This window comes from Patella vulgata, chromosome 9, assembly GCF_932274485.2.
Source record: "Patella vulgata chromosome 9, xgPatVulg1.2, whole genome shotgun sequence".
In the NCBI taxonomy this organism is placed as follows: domain Eukaryota; kingdom Metazoa; phylum Mollusca; class Gastropoda; family Patellidae; genus Patella; species Patella vulgata.
Window position 1 is genome coordinate 43,082,428 of NC_065887.2, and position 19,988 is coordinate 43,102,415.

Below are 19,988 nucleotides of genomic sequence, written 5' to 3' on the forward strand. Positions count from 1 at the left end.
ATTTAGCCCACGGTTCTCTCTCTAGAAGGCAACGAAGCGGTCGGAAGGCGGGGGATTGTTGAGCCCGATCTCTCGTCCAGTCACCGCGCACTTTCGTACGATCCAAGACTGATGGAGACGGTGGAGCGAGGCCGACCCGCGGACGACAACTCCTCGGAGCCTGGTCACAGCTCGCGGAAATGGGTGGTACCTGGCATTCCCTCTTGAGTGCAGTGCTGAGGAGTTAATGGAAGATCTCAAACTTAAATCCTATGCTGTGGAGGAGACCCATAGATTTAAGATTAGGCAAGGTATGGTCGAGAAATAAAAGGTGTCTGGTTCCTTTGACACTCTCACGGGCGTGAGAAGTTCTCAAACTTATAGTCTATGGTGTGGAGGAGACCCATAGTTTTAAGATTTGAGAAGATATGGTCGAGAAATAAAAGGTGTCTGGTTCCTTTGACACTCTCACGGGCGTGAGAAGTTCTCAAACTTATACCCTATGGTATGGAGGAGACCCATAGATTTAAGATTTGAGAAGGTATGGTCGAGAAATAAAAGGTGTCTGGTTCCTTTGACACTCTCACGGGCGTGAGAAGTTCTCAAACTTATACCCTATGGTATGGAGGAGACCCATAGATTTAAGATTTGAGAAGATATGGTCGAGAAATAAAAGGTGTCTGGTTCCTTTGACACTCTCACGGGCGTGAGAAGTTCTCAAACTTATAACCTATGGTATGGAGGAGACCCATAGATTTAAGATTTGAGAAGGTATGGTCGAGAAATAAAAGGTGTCTGGTTCCTTTGAGAAGTTCTCAAACTTATAGCCTATGGGTGGAGGAGACCCATAGATTTAAGATTAGAGAAGGTATGGTCGAGAAATAAAAGGTCGGTGTACTGCCTACCGACTATCACGGTCACGAAAACCGGAGAACTCCGCTTGGCTCTCCGGGACGATGTGGACGAGCTGTGAGAAATGCGTGGTACATCGGATTCCCTCTGAGTACAGTGCTGAGGAGTTAATGCTCATGTAAAGTCACAGGCAGCGAAGCGGTCGGAAGGCGGGGGATCGTTGAGCCCGATCACTCGTCCAGTCACCGCACACTTTCGTACGATCCAAGACGCGAGACGGTGGAGAACGGTAGGCAGGGGATCATTTAGCCCACAGTTCTCTCTAGAAGGCAACGAAGCGGTCGGAAGGCGGGGGATTGTTGAGCCCGATCTCTCGTCCAGTCACCGCGCACTTTCGTACGATCCAAGACTCGATGGAGATGGTGGAGCGAGGCCGACCCGGGGACGAAAACGGGGTGTGGAGAACTCCGCTTGGATTTCTGGGACGAGGTGGACATGGATGTTCCAGCTTTCACAAGGTATGCAAATCAAGTGACAAAATGTGAAGAATATTCTGATTTTTCGCCTCCATCACATGAATAATGAAAGTTTGTATTTCTTTGGCATAGCGTCATAAAATTTTAGATTGCTATACAGGCCAAGGCTAGAGTCTTTCACACAGAATTAAACTGTTTATTTAATAACATTTATCCATATTTCTATTACATATTACAGACGATGGCTTCATGGTAGTTGTTCTGTGGGTAAGCAACATTTGTTTAAATAAAAGATCTTCACCATATTACAATATATTCGTCAAACTACATAGAAAAAGTTCCCGTCCTATATCTGGCTACTCTGACCTATGACACAGGTCTAGTCCAATGTTACTGACATTTGTAAATATAACCATTCAACACCAATGAATTTGTCAATTGATACGCATATTGATTTGAGTTTAGGAAAAGAGTTAACGCTAATATTAATTCATGGGGTTTTATTTTCAAATTACGCTATAGGAGACAAAAAGTTTATGATATAATAGAGGTCCACACGTTATTATTTATCTTATACTGGGCCTGTCTTTATATTTTGGCTTGTTGTTGTATAAGCTTGGCTTGTGCACCAGATTCGTTTGTAAATATCATGTGATGTTTTCCATGATGTATTATTAGTTTTTTTTGGTTGAAAGTTATAGACATGGGGAGTAATTAAATTGGGATATATTAATATGGCATCGACTAATCCTACATCTTCTTTAGGCAACTAATATTTTTGTTTTTTGGGTTTTTTTGTTGTTTTTTTTTTGGGGGGGGGGGTGCACGTTTTTCGCTGCATTTGCTTGCTATGTAAGGGGTGCTATATTTAATATATTCTGATATTTTCTTTATCTTAGATTTTTAATGCCGTTAACGTAAATTGCAAATTTCTCATGAGTCCAGTAAAGATAACCTTGTATAACGTGTTTCTATGATAAACTTAGATGTATTGTTGATAGTGGGGTCTAGAGAGTTTACGGATACAGGTGAGTTAGATTTTAATATTCTTTGGTAATATAAGGCAAGACAAAAGTAAACAGATTGTGTGAACAGATTCTAATTTGAAACAATTCTATTTCACAGGATTGTTATTGTAAGTTTGATAGAAAACAAATAAAGGGTTTAGCCAGAATCAACTAAACATAAATATATTTTTTTTCCTTAAAAATAGTGACGGCGCCGGTTAAAGTACATATACTGTAATTGGATGCAGTCTGGAAATTTAGAATGTACAGAACGTGAAACTGAATAATCCTCCTCTCTTACATGATCGTGGGGACGCAGAGCATATTATACATGGAGGTATTGTACAGTCAATGCAATTGATGAGGTAAGCATTAATATCAATATTTTCTATTTCTAAAACAAAATCGCAAGTGTTATTACGGTAATATAAAATTTCAAACATTATGTTTTATTTAGAACTTAAAATGTCGTACAGTATAACGTAACACGATGAACCGAAACGGTAGTGGTATTTCAAAGAAATGTTTTTTTTTATAAGCAATATTTTATTCAGATCTGTATCTGAATAGGGATTGGGGAACAGACATAGCCTATATTAAACCCCTCTCCCTGTCAGATATAGATACATGCATTTACATTTTAGATATTAATAATCAATGTACACGTGCAAGTATGATTATAGTGAGAATATATTTACAATGATGAGTGTTTATAGTTGTCCCTGGAACCGTCTGGTGATTTCGAAAAACGAATGGACAGTTTTAAAAATATTGAGTGTTTCGATGAATAGTCGATAAATTATTTATTGTTTTATTTCGGGCATCTGAACATCAGGAGCATTTCAATAAAAAAATGTTCGGTGTCTTCAAATTGATGTCCACAATTAGAAATTTCACGAATGAGGGTAGCTGATTGTGTTAAAAGAGTTCAAATATATTACATATTGTGTATGTCTAATAATTCACTATTGGATCCTTATTTTAGAACATTTAAAAACCATACATACTTGCTAATTACAACTTCTCTAGTTCCTCTAGGCTGCAAGTTTGTCTTTGGCTGTTGAAATGTGTCTATTAGCATGCCAAGATAGTGCCCGATGTTATAAACACAAAATATATAATCGTATATTTTACAGGACCACAACAATGTTAAGGCGCCGAATGATCAATACGATGATGATTACCACGGTTATAGGACACAGACAGGGGAGGTATTAATAGCATTTATTTATAAATAATTCAAATTAAAGTCCATGCGATATGCTTAATTACATAATATGGTGGTCTTTGAATCAAATTATACATATTGACTGAGACATTCGTGGAAATAGAAATTACGCCTTCAGAACTGTAACATTTCAACTGAACGTATCACTTGGTCGCCATAGGTACATTCAATGGTAGTTCTTAGATGAATTTACTGTGAACAAATCATACTTCAGCTGCAAGATGAGATTTTCTATAGTCGCAAAACAATACAGCATGTCTGTTGGTAGTTTTCGAAAACTTTTCAGATTTGCTGAAATATTAATCGTGTTGTACAGATGGGCAGATTTTCAACTATGTCCTTTTTAAAAGGAAATTGTTCATGTGGACCATTTAATTGTCACATTTTACCTTTTTTCCAGCTGTGACTTGGATGGATGTCAAGCGGCCGTTTATGGTTCCAGGAACTCGACTGGGAAATGGAACATTAACAGGGAAATTCTAGATTGGCAATAGCAGGTTTATGTATGTACTGCATGTACTATATATATTTTCTAAATTTTCATGGGTCTGTCTAATACACGTAGGTACAGTAAAGAACATTATGTTGACAAGTTTGAAACACATTTTAAAATACGGACCCCTTGAAAACATTGACTTTTAGTTAGGCTTGGGGTGTAAAACTACTTGAGGGACCGAGTCCATCTGTTATGCCGAGACTAACATGTCATAACTTCATCAAAGATCACAACAAATATGTTTATCTCTATCGGGAGAAAACATACCGACGGTCAGATGGGATGGACAGTTTCTTCATATATACACAAAATAAAAACCATAACTTCATCAACAAAGATCACACCAAATATGTTTATCTCTATCGGGAGAAAACATACCGACGGTCAGATGGGACGGACAATTTCTTCATACATTCACAAAATAAACACCATAACTTCATCAACAAAGATCACACCAAATATGTTTATCTCTATCGGGAGAAAGCACACCGACGGTCAGATGGGACAGGCAGTTTCTTCATACATACACAAAATAAACACCTTCTCCTGTCCGTACAGTTTCTTCATACATAGATATAGGCAGTTTGCTTCGTTTCTTTGGAACATAACATTTGGGGTTGTTTCGTCCTGCAGTTTAAACCGATATCCTCACTAAAAGTCTATCAAATCACTTCTCTATGTAAAGGTGTTTCCAAGACTTGTTAGCTAATGTTTTTATACTGTAACATTTTGATTCAAATATTGATGGGGTTCGTTTGCAATTTGGATTTAACTATTGTTATATATCGCCAATGGTCATCAATTTATCTAAATAAGCTTGTTATTGCCAAACTAGTATTTTTCTAATGAAGTTGTCTACAGATATCTATTGTTTTTATTTTTCATTTATATTATATGCATTATTATGTTTAATTACATTGTAAGGTCAGCAGTGAGTAAACACTTCCGATAGATTCTCAATACTGATCACTGATGTCCGAAACGCCTACAAAGATCAAAATGTTTCATATGGGGTAACATAATACTTTATAAGGACGTTAGGTCAACATTCAAAATTTTTCATTGTCTATACTTGGGACATAAAACTTTATGGATTCTTCATGTCAAATTACAACTCTTTCGAAACTTTCGACCGAGCAACAGGATTTTTTTGTTAAAAGATGTTATCTTTTCATATTTTTATTGTTTTCGAGGGGAGGTTTTTTATTAAGGTTTATTTCTGTAATTCACTTATATTACTCAAATAATTACCTTAGAATAATATCTTTAAAGACTGTAGGCTTTTCTGGCAGAATATTTAATGTTTTTTGGAAACAAATATTCACATATAATGTGTATTATTGTGTTTGTCGTTGGTAACTGAATACGTCATTAGAAATAACCATTTCGAAATTACAATTTGTTCGAATCTTTCGACAAACCAACGTGATTTTTTTTGTTTTCATCTAAATAAGCTTTGTTATTGCCAAACTAGTATTTTTCTAATGAAGTTGTCTACAGATATCTATTGTTTTTATTTTTCATTTATATTATATGCATTATTATGTTTAATTACAATGTAAGGTCAGCAGTGAGTAAACACTTCCGATAGATTCTCAATACTGACCACTGATGTCCGAAACGCCTACAAAGATCAAAATGTTTCATATGGGGTAACATAATACTTTATAAGGACGTTAGGTCAACATTCAAAATTTTTCATTGTCTATACTTGGGACATAAAACTTTATGGATTCTTCATGATGTCAAATTACAACTCTTTCGAAACTTTCGACCGAGCAACAGGATTTTTTTGTTAAAAGATGTTATCTTTTCATATTTTTATTGTTTTCGAGGGGAGGTTTTTATTAAGGTTTATTTCTGTAATTCTCTTATATTACTCAAATAATTACCTTAGAATAATATCTTTAAAGACTGTAGGCTTTTCTGGCAGAATATTTAATGTTTTTTGGAAACAAATATTCACATATAATGTGTATTATTGTGTTTGTCGTTGGTAACTGAATACGCCATTAGAAATAACCATTTCGAAATTACAATTTGTTCGAAACTTTCGACAAACCAACATGATTTTTTTTTGTTTTCATCTAAATAAGCTTTGTTATTGCCAAACTAGTATTTTTCTAATGAAGTCGTCTACAGACGTCTGCTGTTATTATTTTTCATTTATATTATGTTCATGATTATGTTTATTAAAATGTAAGGTCAGCAGTGAGTAAACACTTCCGGTTGATCAGAGCACTTGGGAAAATCCTACCTCCCCCTTCCTAAATGGGAGTTAGGGTTGGGTAGCCGGCTCTCAACACAGACCACTCATGTCATAAACGCCTACAAAGATCAGAATGTTTAATTTTGGGTAACATAATACTTTATATGGACGTTAGGTCTGTAATTCTCTTATATTACTCAAATAATTACCTTAGAATAATATCTTTAAAGACTGTAGGCTTTTCTGGCAGAATATTTAATGTTTTTTGGAAACAAATATTCACATATAATGTGTATTATTGTGTTTGTCGTTGGTAACTGAATACGTCATTAGAAATAACCATTTCGAAATTACAATTTGTTCGAATCTTTCGACAAACCAACGTGATTTTTTTTGTTTTCATCTAAATAAGCTTTGTTATTGCCAAACTAGTATTTTTCTAATGAAGTTGTCTACAGATATCTATTGTTTTTATTTTTCATTTATATTATATGCATTATTATGTTTAATTACAATGTAAGGTCAGCAGTGAGTAAACACTTCCGATAGATTCTCAATACTGACCACTGATGTCCGAAACGCCTACAAAGATCAAAATGTTTCATATGGGGTAACATAATACTTTATAAGGACGTTAGGTCAACATTCAAAATTGTTCATTGTCTATACTTGGGACATAAAACTTTATGGATTCTTCATGATGTCAAATTACAACTCTTTCGAAACTTTCGACCGAGCAACAGGATTTTTTTGTTAAAAGATGTTATCTTTTCATATTTTTATTGTTTTCGAGGGGAGGTTTTTATTAAGGTTTATTTCTGTAATTCTCTTATATTACTCAAATAATTACCTTAGAATAATATCTTTAAAGACTGTAGGCTTTTCTGGCAGAATATTTAATGTTTTTTGGAAACAAATATTCACATATAATGTGTATTATTGTGTTTGTCGTTGGTAACTGAATACGCCATTAGAAATAACCATTTCGAAATTACAATTTGTTCGAAACTTTCGACAAACCAACATGATTTTTTTTTTGTTTTCATCTAAATAAGCTTTGTTATTGCCAAACTAGTATTTTTCTAATGAAGTCGTCTACAGACGTCTGCTGTTATTATTTTTCATTTATATTATGTTCATGATTATGTTTATTAAAATGTAAGGTCAGCAGTGAGTAAACACTTCCGGTTGATCAGAGCACTTGGGAAAATCCTACCTCCCCCTTCCTAAATGGGAGTTAGGGTTGGGTAGCCGGCTCTCAACACAGACCACTCATGTCATAAACGCCTACAAAGATCAGAATGTTTAATTTTGGGTAACATAATACTTTATATGGACGTTAGGTCTGTAATTCTCTTATATTACTCAAATAATTACCTTAGAATAATATCTTTAAAGACTGTAGGCTTTCCTGACAGAATATTTAATGTTTTTTCGATATTATTATGTGCATTATTGTGTTTGTAGGATTTTGTCAGACGCATAAGATGTTTTAATTTATATTTGTTTTTCGCTGATATTACTCTTGGGACAATATCACCGACATATGATTTTTCTTTATTATAATCATAATGATTATCTTATGTTAAATTAATACTCATTATATAGGTTGTGTGTTTTTTTGTACTCCCATATTAAACATTATTTTGTTTTTTTTTACGCCCATTATTTTATGCCTGTAGGTCTGTAATGCTACATGTCAAACTTCTAAATTTTCCATTTTTCTAAACTTGGTACAAAACTTTATGGATTCTTCATGATGTCAAATTACAACTCTTTCGAAACTTTCGACCGAGCAACAGGATTTTTTTGTTAAAAGATGTTATCTTTTCATATTTTTATTGTTTTCGAGGGGAGGTTTTTATTAAGGTTTATTTCTGTAATTCACTTATATTACTCAAATAATTACCTTAGAATAATATCTTTAAAGACTGTAGGCTTTTCTGGCAGAATATTTAATGTTTTTTGGAAACAAATATTCACATATAATGTGTATTATTGTGTTTGTCGTTGGTAACTGAATACGCCATTAGAAATAACCATTTCGAAATTACAATTTGTTCGAAACTTTCGACAAACCAACATGATTTTTTTTTGTTTTCATCTAAATAAGCTTTGTTATTGCCAAACTAGTATTTTTCTAATGAAGTCGTCTACAGACGTCTGCTGTTATTATTTTTCATTTATATTATGTGCATGATTATGTTTATTAAAATGTAAGGTCAGCAGTGAGTAAACACTTCCGGTTGATCAGAGCACTTGGGAAAATCCTACCTCCCCCTTCCTAAATGGGAGTTAGGGTTGGGTAGCCGGCTCTCAACACAGACCACTCATGTCATAAACGCCTACAAAGATCAGAATGTTTAATTTTGGGTAACATAATACTTTATATGGACGTTAGGTCTGTAATTCTCTTATATTACTCAAATAATTACCTTAGAATAATATCTTTAAAGACTGTAGGCTTTCCTGACAGAATATTTAATGTTTTTTCGATATTATTATGTGCATTATTGTGTTTGTAGGATTTTGTCAGACGCATAAGATGTTTTAATTTATATTTGTTTTTCGCTGATATTACTCTTGGGACAATATCATCGACATATGATTTTTCTTTATTATAATCATAATGATTATCTTATGTTAAATAAATACTCATTATATAGGTTGTGTGTTTTTTTGTACTCCCATATTAAACATTATTTTGGGTTTTTTACGCCCATTATTTTATGCCTGTAGGTCTGTAATGCTACATGTCAAACTTCTAAATTTTCCATTTTTCTAAACTTGGTACAAATCTTTATGGGAATTTGAACGGGGTAAAAAATATTTCGAAAGTTTCTGCATACCAAAATGATTTGAAGGTGGGGGGGGGGGATCCTGACCGCCAGACCATCATGCAATAGGTCAACATTCTAAATTTTCTATTTTTCTAAACTTGGAACATAAACCTTTATGGGAATTAGAATGGGTCAAAATTATTTCGAAATTTTCGACATACCAACATGTAGTAGTGGGTGCGGGGTGGATATGATTTTAGGAGCAACCGCATTTCATAGCTTTTAAAATATTGTTTAATATGGACCAATTGATAATTTAAAAGATTATATTATTGTTTGTTAATCAATTAATTACTGATAGATGTAGTTAAAAATCATTTACAAATAAAATATTTCACCATCGCTGTGTTTTGAATCTGATAGGGTGGCGGAACACCAGCCTTTTAATTTTGCTGCGAAATGTTTAACACGGCGGTGGTAGATGAAAAATAGCTCTGAAATCAATGTTCAGGGAAGTGACGATTATCATGGAAGAAACATGAGGCATCTTATTAATTTGAGATAACAATTTCACAGGTTACAAGTTTTGTTTAGCTTTATCGGCCCCTCAGATGCTATAGGTGTAGGTTCCCTTCGGCCCATTTTGTTACACTGTTTCATCTATTGCACGAAAAAGCGTTGAACCCTCGTCGGGTTAATCAACGAAGCCCTTGTTGGGTTAATCAACGAAATTAATATGAGAGAAGTGGGGCTTTAACGTCAACTCGTCACAGACTAGGTCATTTCCTGACTAACATGTGGTTCAAATGTATTTAAATAATTTGTTTGTGCATATTGGTCTTGAGCCGTGGGGAGAGAATCCACCAGTGGCAAGTCGAAAACAAATTGATCACATGACTGACCTTATCTAACGCGCACGCCCCCCCCCCCAACCTCCTCAGAGAATTAAAGGACAATATTGGTGTCGGTCATTATCCCATATGTTATAGAACTGGTTAAACACGTTCCAAATATTATTTTATCACAGATCACTACGATAGATGAGTAATGAAGGATTCAACAAACGGAAGTGACGAACGCAAAAGGTAAACACGAGTTATCCCTCTATATAACTGACCGAAGTGATGAGTGAAAACAAATACACGGGCGAATTTTTGCTCACTAATAATTCCTTCAAAGATCAAAAGTTGTGTGAGACTGAGAGGAAACCCGACATTTCAAAAAAGTAATTGAATGTCACTAGATAAGAGAACGCAAGAAAAATAGAAATAGTCCGTACATTCCCTGGTTTTTATTCATTCTATACATGGTAATGCACAGACTTTTTCTATTTCTGGATTTAATTAAACTGCCTTTTCCTTTCGAATTGTCGATTTTGGCAAATTACGAAAAACTAATAGCTTGTGTTTCAATATTAGCTTATAACAAAATGAAAGGAAATGGGCTTTAACGTCCTACCGTTCTGCACCGACTGGGCTAATGAAGACGGACATACGTCATAAAGTGTGCTATGAGGGGCATGTTACCAAAATATGTACAAGGGATCTCGGGTTTTCTTCCCAACCACGCCTGGAAATCCGATGAAATTTTTCAGCCAATCCCATGATCGAACACTGAACCTAACTCACAGAGCTTTAAATCTTTGTGTTCCGTTATTCAAATCAATTGAAATGGGATTTAACGTCCTATATATTTTGTTTCCGCGGAAATATTGGTTGTTTTTTTTTTGTTTTAAATCCCATTGAATCTAAGCCGTGACATAATCTAGCGTTGGTATTTTAATTTTGTTTTCTTAATTAAATGTTAAATAATCTAAGTACATATTGGTGTGGATTAAGTCATGAGAAATTTGATATTTTAGCGCAAAATGCAAATAATGCACTGTCGAGTTGAAAAGTAAAGGCGGAAAATGGTTGAAACCACGTTCAATCAACTACGGCTGGTACAGATTAATATGAAATCTTACGGTTGAGTTCATTTTATTAGATGTCCAAGTGGTCGAAATAAATCAACATCTAGGTCTGTATTCAAAGGTTTTCTTAAAGTTAAATAAAAATACTTAATTTATCCACTTAAACAAGTTTCCTTAAATCGGTATTCAAAGGCTCTATTTTACATATACTTGGCTATTTGAAAAACTCAACTACACACTTAAAATATGGAATGCTCTAATCCTAACCCTAACATTAGCCAAAAAGCATGAATTTTTAACTTATGAAATAACCTCCACTGCCAAAAATCACGAATTACTCACGTCGTCGCATGCAAGTTATGTCCCCTTTAGATCACCACATACTATTTTAAAATGCTCTTTGTAGGCCAGTGGGTCTATTAGGTCCACATCTTAAATATATATTATACAACCAGCGGTTGCCAGGCAAGATACTGCCACATTTTGCAAGAGATGGATAGAGAACAAGTTATAAAAAAAACCCACAATTTTTCGTATATGATCAGTAGCCTTAATCCAAGAAGTTATGGTCTGAAATGCGGGAGTATTGAAAGGTACTGAGATATATTTTAAGTTTCATCAAAATCCGACAATAATTGCGACCTCTAGGGGGTCAACAATCTTCGTATTACATTTACACAATTGCGTACAAGGCCATTTTGTCGGACATTTTCTATTCAATTGTCCCGAAATTCTTGATTAGCCTACAATAGGATGAAAAGGTGATATATTTAAATGGTTTTTAAAATCAAATAAAAATCGTGACGTCTGGAGGATCAAAAAACTAAAATGTCGATTTTTTTCGTACAATTTCCATACAATCGGGGGCCTTAATCAAGGAAATCAAGGTCCGCTATGAAAAAACATTACAAACTAGAACTGCGAAGCAGTAATGACGGGTTTAACTGTTGCCACGTTACCCTTCAACTTATGTCACTTTCGGTGAAACGTTACCCTTGAACTCATCACTTCCGGTACCAATGAAACCGATAAACAGATTCCCACAGAATTGGTTATTTCTCGACAAATATCATATTGTTAAACAAATAATAAATACAACCCACTTCAAAAAAAAAAATGACCGCTTAAAATGCAGTTTTTGCCAAAATGTCATTACTTCCGGTGATAATGAAAATGTTAAATTAGTTCTATAAAATAATAAATGGCATAAGGCATCACATGGTGAAAATTTATGAAAATCTGATAAGTCATGAAAAGTGACTTGTAGAAAATCATCTGCAACCATACAAGTCAGAAACCATTTTGTGGTATCTGTATGATCGTATGGGTTTATTCTATTTGTTAATTCGAATCAAATATCATAATTTTTAAAAAACATTACAAATAAGAATCATTTGAATAAAATATCTGATTTTAAGGCTAAAAATACAGTTTTTGTCCAAATGATGTCATTTCTGGTGACAGTGAAAATGTTAAATTAGTATGCCCTAGTCAAAATTGGCATAAGGCATCAAATGGTAAAAAATAAATTGAAAATCGAATAATAATTGACTCCTTTACAGGCAAAATAATGTGAAAAGTGACGCGTGCAAAATTGCCTATTTCTCGGCAACTGCTCACATTACTAATTTTCACATACATTCTCTTCCTATGCATTATTGCTACGAGTTTATGAAAGTTACGAAGAAATATTTTAAAATATGAAACGCTGAATGGGTTGTAAATAGCTTAATTTTACACCTTTTTTATACGCCCACAATTGTTTGTGGACTCTCTACAGGTCACAATTCTTATCCGATTTTGACGAAACTTGAAATATAGGTTTATCCCCAAAAGATCGCGGCTGCTTTCGATATTGGCATGTATCGGATCGAAACTTCATGGATTATGGCCCCTGATTTTACGAAAAATCACGTTTTTAGCTTGTGGACCCTATAGAGGTCACAATTTTTATCCGATTTTGTTAAAATTTGAATTGTAAGTTTATAACCCAAAGATCTCGGTTCTTTTCGATATTCGCGCATATCGGACCGTAACTTCCTGAATTATGGCCCCTGAATGTACGAAAAATCGCGTTTTTAGCTTGTGGACCCTATAGAGGTCATAATTTTTATCCGATTTAAAAAAAACGTATTATTATATCACCGTTACACCCTAAGGAAGGCTGATTTCGAATTTCGTGAAAATCGGCCCAAAATTGACAGACAAAATGGCCGCCGTTCGTTCTCAAATAGCGTAAAAATATGGTATATCAAGGTTGTGGACCCTATAGAGGTCACAATTTTAATCCGATTTTGTTGAAACGTGAAATGTAAGTTTATAACACAAAGATCTCGGTTCCTTTCGATATTTGCGCATACTGAATTGTAATTTCCTGAATTATGGCCCTTGATTGTAGGAAAAATCACTTTCTTTTAAGCTTGTTCTCTATCCATCTCTCGAAAATGTGGGCATATCCTGCCTGGCAGCCGCTGGTTCACATTTTAATCGAAATAGGCCGAAAACGAAATCGAAATTAAAAAAACTGAGTCCGATGTTTTGTGCGCCTTTGATGGCGCATCCTTTTGGTAATATCAAATTTTGAAAAATAATATTTGCTTTCAAAAAGTGGTACTGAACTGTCAAAATTATAGTTTTTGTTAAAATTAAGTCACTTTCGGTGCCGACAGATAACTCTATCGGTAACATAAAAAATGACATTTTTGAAAAAGGAGCATATGAAGTTTGTTTTAAACAAATCGAACAATTAATAATCAATCTAGGAGAGAAAAACTGAATTAGCCAATGGCGGCCAAGCAAAATTATGTAGACAAAAATTGTTGACATTTTTGCTCAAATCAGACGACCCTTTAGCACTGGATAAACTACCATAAAGAAATATTCATTAAGATATACTCAAGAGGAAAAAACAACCATCACTAGAACTGCGATGCAGTAATGACGGGTTTCACTGGTACCACGTTACTCTTAAACATATCCATTAAACAGGTTTCCACATAAGCATTGCACACATCAAATAAAATGGACGCAGAATCAACCAAATCCAGCAATATCAATTTCTTTTATACATTTTTTTTACATGTAAGTGTACAGTACCTCCGGTGATAATGACAATGTTAAATTAGTTCTATGAAATAAGAAATGGCACAAGGCATCACATGGTGCAAATTTTATGTAAATTGAATAATAATTGCCACTTTTATAGATCAAAAACCTTGAAAAGTGACTAGTAGAAAATCGTCTATTTCTCTGCAACCGTACAAGTTAGAAACCATTTGTTGGTATCTGTATGATCGCGTGGGTTCAATCTATTTTTTGATTGGAATCAAATATCATAATATGAAAAGCATTACAAATCAGACTCATTTGAATAAAATATCTGTTTTGAAGGCTAAAAATACAGTTTTTGCCAAAATGGCGTTACTTCCGGTGATAATGAAAATCTTTAATTACTTGTATGAAATCATAAATGACATTAGGTATCACACACTGAAAATATTATGAAAATCGAATAACAAATATGACTCATTTGACTAAATTATTGGTTTTGAAGGCTCTAAATACAGCTTTTGCCCTAATTACGTCATTTCCGGTGACATTGAAAATGTTAAATTGCTTTGACCTAGTTCAAATTGACATTACGCATCAAATGGTATCACTTGTATGAAAATCCAATAATAATTGACTCTTTTACAGGCAAACTAGCGTAAAAAGTGCCTCATGCAAAATTGCCCATTTCTCCGCAGCTACTCATATTACAAACTAATTTTCACATACATTCTCTTCGTATGGATTATTGCTACTAGTTTATGAAAGTTGCGAAGAAATATTTTAAACTATGAAAAGCCTGAATGGGTTGTGAATAGCTCATTTTTTTCACCTTTTTTCACCTATAAATCAAAATGATCAAAAAACAAAATAAAAATTAAAAAAACTGAGCGCGATGATTTCTGCGCCTTAACAGGGCACACCCTTTCAGTCATACCAGATTTGAAAAAAATAATATTTGCTTTCAAAAAGTGGTACCGAACTGTCAGAATTGCAGCTTTTGCTAAATTTACGTAAGTCCCGTTGCCGAAAATGAAAATGTACCGGTAACAAAAAAAAAAATGACATTTTGGACCACGGAGCATATGAACTTTGTTTTATACAAATCGAACAATAAATAATTACATGTAAATCCAGGACTGAAAAACTGAAAAAAAAAAAAAAAAAAATACGATGACAAAAAATGTTGCCATATTTTTTCAAATCAGATGACTCTTTAACCTTAGGTAAAATACCACATAAAAATATTCATTAATAAAAAAGTATTTTGTAAAAATTTAAATTTTCCAAATTTGCCGCCTAATATCTCCCAAGATTCGTCGAAAATAAAAAAATCTAAAGAACTGTAGCTATGTGCCTTGTCTCCGGCTATGTCAAAATGTATCAAATATACAATTCAAAAAAAAGTAGGGGATATTTGATTTTGGGGGCATAATACTAAAATATGCAAATGACTACGAAAAAAGTCACTATAGAACCTAACAGAAGAAACATTTCCAGTTACATGTGACGCCCAAACGCACCAATAGCTACCGCATGGAATGCAGGTGATGCTTGGGATCATCATGGGGGTCCAACCCAAGATTTGCACGACTCTGACTTTGAATGTTACAGTCATTGTGGCATTGAATTCCAGGGTGGAAACATCAGTTTAATTGTTTTAGTGACCAGAAAACAAATTTTGATATGCGTCGGCTTACCCAAAATGAAAGGTTACGTGCCCTTGGCATGCTACAGATCGGCACAACACAGGCGGTTGTGGCGCGGACGATGAATGTTTCTCAGTCTGTCATAAGCAGGCTATGGTCCAGATACCGTGATACACAATCTGTACAGGACAGACCCCGCTCAGGTCGACCAAGGGCGACAACTCAAGCCCAGGATCGATTTATCCGTACCTTGGCCTTGAGAAATCGTGTCATCACAGCTAATCAGATCAGCGCTCGTCTTCAAACAGACACTGGTGTGAGAGTGAGTGGCCAGACGATTCGAAATCGACTGCATAGGGGTCACCTTCGCGCCCGACGTCCTCGCGTGATCCCTTGTTTGAGAGATCATCACATTCAGGCAAGACGTCGTTGGTGTAGGGATCGTCAACACTGGGATAATCGACGCTGGAGCAATGTGATGTTTTCAGATGAGTCAAGGTTCACTGTTGATTTTTTGGACAGACGTAGGAGGGTGTGGCGTCGTCGAAACGAGCGCTTCCAAGACGTTAACGTCATCAGACATGATCGATTTGGGGGTGGTTCTGTTATGGTGTGGGGAGGCATCACTGTTGCTGGAAGAACGGCTTTACATGTTGTTGCAGGGCGTGTTACAGGCCAGTACTACCGGGACAACATCTTGGCAGTCCATGTTGTGCCGTTCGCACGACGTCATGGCCGCCGTTTCATCTTCCAGGATGACAACGCAAGATGTCACAGGGCCAGGATCGTTACAGGTTACCTCCAACAACAGAACATCACCACATTACCTTGGCCAGCACTGAGTCCCGACCTCTCCCCCATCGAGCATGTCTGGGACATGGTTGGACAGAGGTTACGTCAACGTCAACAACGTCCTGCCAATGTCCAAGAACTTGCTGCTGCGTTGCAACAGGAATGGGACAATCTGGACCAAAATGACCTTAGACGTCTCATTAGGAGTATGCCACGTCGGATCAATGCTTGTTTGGCAAACAGAGGAGGATTTACCCGTTACTGACTTGGTTGTGATGCTGTGGTAACTTTGCTGTTTGACTCCGGGTATCATTTTACCCTTATAATGGTCAGTCTGTGCCTTACTTAGTCTAACGATCATTTGGAATAAATCGATGAATGTGAACTTCATTTCATTTTGTCATTTGTTTCTTCGTCAGTTTCATTAGGTGACTTTAATAACGCTTAAAAATCAAATATCCCCTACTTTTTTTGAATAGTATATTACAATCCGACCATTGTTGAAACCATTACGGCAAAATTTCGAAAAACGACAACTTCGGTGATTTCGGACATTTCGCATTGACGCAGAACGTTAGAAATAGCTTTAAAATTTAAGTCAAACCCACTATCGGACGAGTAGTTTCTGAGATATGCTCAAATGGAAAAATAATAATATGAAGAAGAAGAATAATAATCCGAACAAAAACAATAGTGTTTCACACAAGCTACGCAGTGTGAAACCCTAATAAGACTCATTTGAATAAAATATATGTTTTAAGGCTAAAAATATAGTTTTTGTCCAAAAGACGTCATTTCCAGTAACACTGTAAATTTGTTTGACCTAGTCATAATGGGCATTAGGCATCAAATGAAAATCGAAAGATAATTGACTCATACAAAATTGCCTATTTCTCGGTTATTCCAGTGCATGCTCTCCAGATAAGAATTGTCATTTTGGTCGCCATTTTCATGGATAAAATCTGGTACTACAATTTTTGGATGTAGCACCCCTAAAAACACATACAATGACATTAGTAAACACAAAGCTTGTGAAAACTTGAAAATTTGTCATTTTGGCGTCCATTTTGAAAAAAGATGGCGGAAATTGTTGGATTAAATTTTTACTACAATTTTCGTCTTCAGCACCCCTGAAAACCTTTAGAAAACAATATTCAACGACAAAACAGCAAATAAATGGCCTGGTTGCCATGGGATTTTGTTTTGAAACATAACAAATCTTTGACTTGATTTTTGAAATTTTCTCTAAACTTACTTTGGTGATTTGGGTGGCTTCAAACGGACACAGCTCAGTCAGATTTTGCCCGATTCAAATTGAAGGTATTGAGCTGGAGAATGTCAAAATAACAATAACTCAATTTTAAAAAATTCCTCATTGCGACTCATTATGCCGTGATGGGTCCACATATATTGTATAAATGCATATATATAATACTAATAGTTGTGGATGGTGATAATGGTTATAATATTCAAATACCTAGGTTTATTTACAAGAACGTGTAACCAATATTATATCACAGAAATTAGATTTTTTGTGCCACCTTTTCGGGCGTGGGATTTTGCTTTTGGTTTTTTCAATCAAGACAACATTATAACGGTAATTATGTCTGTGACAGAAGTCACAGAGTGAGTGCGTTTATCAAATGAGCAGGGGACTGGTTTTGTGTGTACACCACACAATTGGAGTTTATACTTGAAATTTAACGTTTTGTATTTATTTCATGTTAACATTTTTCAATGAATTATAATTGTGCCAGCGAAATCTTTCCTTTTTAAAAGTTATCAAGTGCTACATATGACGTTTATATCTAAATTCACATATCTTTATTGATTAACATATTTACCGTAGTCTGGATTTTTGATTATAGTTATGCTATCAAACAATTTTACAAGGTTTTACATGATGTGCTTTAGAAAACAGGTTTGTCTCAAGCTTAAGTGTGCTATCTCTATCAATTTATGTGGAATGATGTAAGGTATGTAAAAGGCACATATAAAAAAATGGTGGAAGGTTTATGAATATACAATATACTTATATGTACAGAATATTTAAGTATTAACAAATTTAGCTGGAAGTATATATGTTCGTACATATATGATTACATTTACTTGAAATATGCTCTTTGAAATTGTAATGATTAAATTTATTTTCGATATTTAAAAGGTCCTTCAAATAAAAAAGCTGTCTGCTACTATACAATTTTACTCATTAAATGCACTTGCTGTAATCAAGGAAAGAAAGAGGGATAGTGATCATGAAGACAATTGTATTTTAGTATACTTCCAGTTTATAAACAATTGGAGTTTATACAATTCCTAACATTATTACATAAGAATATATAGGTGGAGCTATGTTATATTATACAATGATATAATAATTTTTTTGTATTCAGTAACTAGTCTATAATCCTCATAAGATAACAAGGAAATGAGGTAAAAGGGTGGAACACATCAGCTGTAGAGTTTAGTGTTTGTGGACACAGCGACAGGCATTATTATAACAGTATCTGCACATCTATCATAGCTGTCATGGGTTTTACATGTACTTCAAACAAGCGAGTAGATGACAAAGAATATGGTAGCCAATTATGAACATCGAAGTGTGCACAGCAGTTGAACTGTTAGTTTGATTTTAAGTTTATTGACTGTGGGGGTAGACATCTGCATGCGTAGTATAATTTTGAGACACACATTCGGGTTATTCTCGTATATTTAACAGATTACGACCATACGTTGAACCAACATTCAGAATTTGGCTTTGCACATGTTTTTAAAGATTTCTTCAGCCAGATAAATACTTTATAAGTTGATCATTTACATCAGGGTATAATTCAACATGGCAAGTTTTGCCACTATGGCCCTCTGCTCGAACCTTACCATTTCGAAAAACCACGCTGATTTCACAAGGGGGTGTTTTTGTACAGCTGATTGTAGTTTCACATTGACTTGTGTCATGTCTTCGGATATAGATATGCCAGTTTGTTTCCTATTTGATTGTACTAATTGTCTTTCATCGCGTCTCATAAAACGCACAATGATGCGTCTATGATGTGTTGGTATTGGATGGACTTGTCCGACAACAGCCTGGTTTGGTTAAGATTTGGGTCCGACTCTATGCGCGGCATCTATCAATATCAACTTATCAATCTTTAATCTGTCCTTAATTATTTTGTGGAATAGCTCGAGACAGTTCTATAATCTTCTATAATCGTTCATGGAAGCTATCAACATCACTGCCTACGTTTACAGGGGTGTGTCTATGACTAGTCTGTGTCTACGGTTGTATGCCGTCTATGACTTGCCATGTTTTTATTGTGCAAAATTCAAATATTTTTCATATATATTTAGCCAGGTGTGGCACTATTTTTTTCATGTGTTCCAATGTGTGCCGTTGGCGAAAAAAGGTTGAGAAGAATTGCTTTAGGCAGAGCGCTGATGAAAACCACTTTCTCCAGCCGCTATCTTGAATTGTGATCACCATTTCTCATCCAGCAATACAGTCCACCGCTGATAGTTCGAGACTACCACTGAAGCGTGCACATTAGCCGTGTCGAGACCAA

General features: G+C 35.0%; 1 long non-coding RNA gene across 1 annotated transcript; it reads left to right on the forward strand.

The window, feature by feature from the left end:
- Positions 1 to 1,155: 1,155 nt before the first annotated feature.
- On the forward strand, positions 1,156 to 9,429 carry LOC130014254 (uncharacterized). The gene is made up of 6 exons (XR_008789229.1): positions 1,156 to 1,349; positions 1,546 to 1,574; positions 2,207 to 2,335; positions 2,521 to 2,679; positions 3,451 to 3,525; positions 3,943 to 9,429. It is a non-coding gene; the product is annotated as an uncharacterized LOC130014254 (long non-coding RNA).
- The last annotated feature ends 10,559 nt before the right edge of the window (positions 9,430 to 19,988 follow it).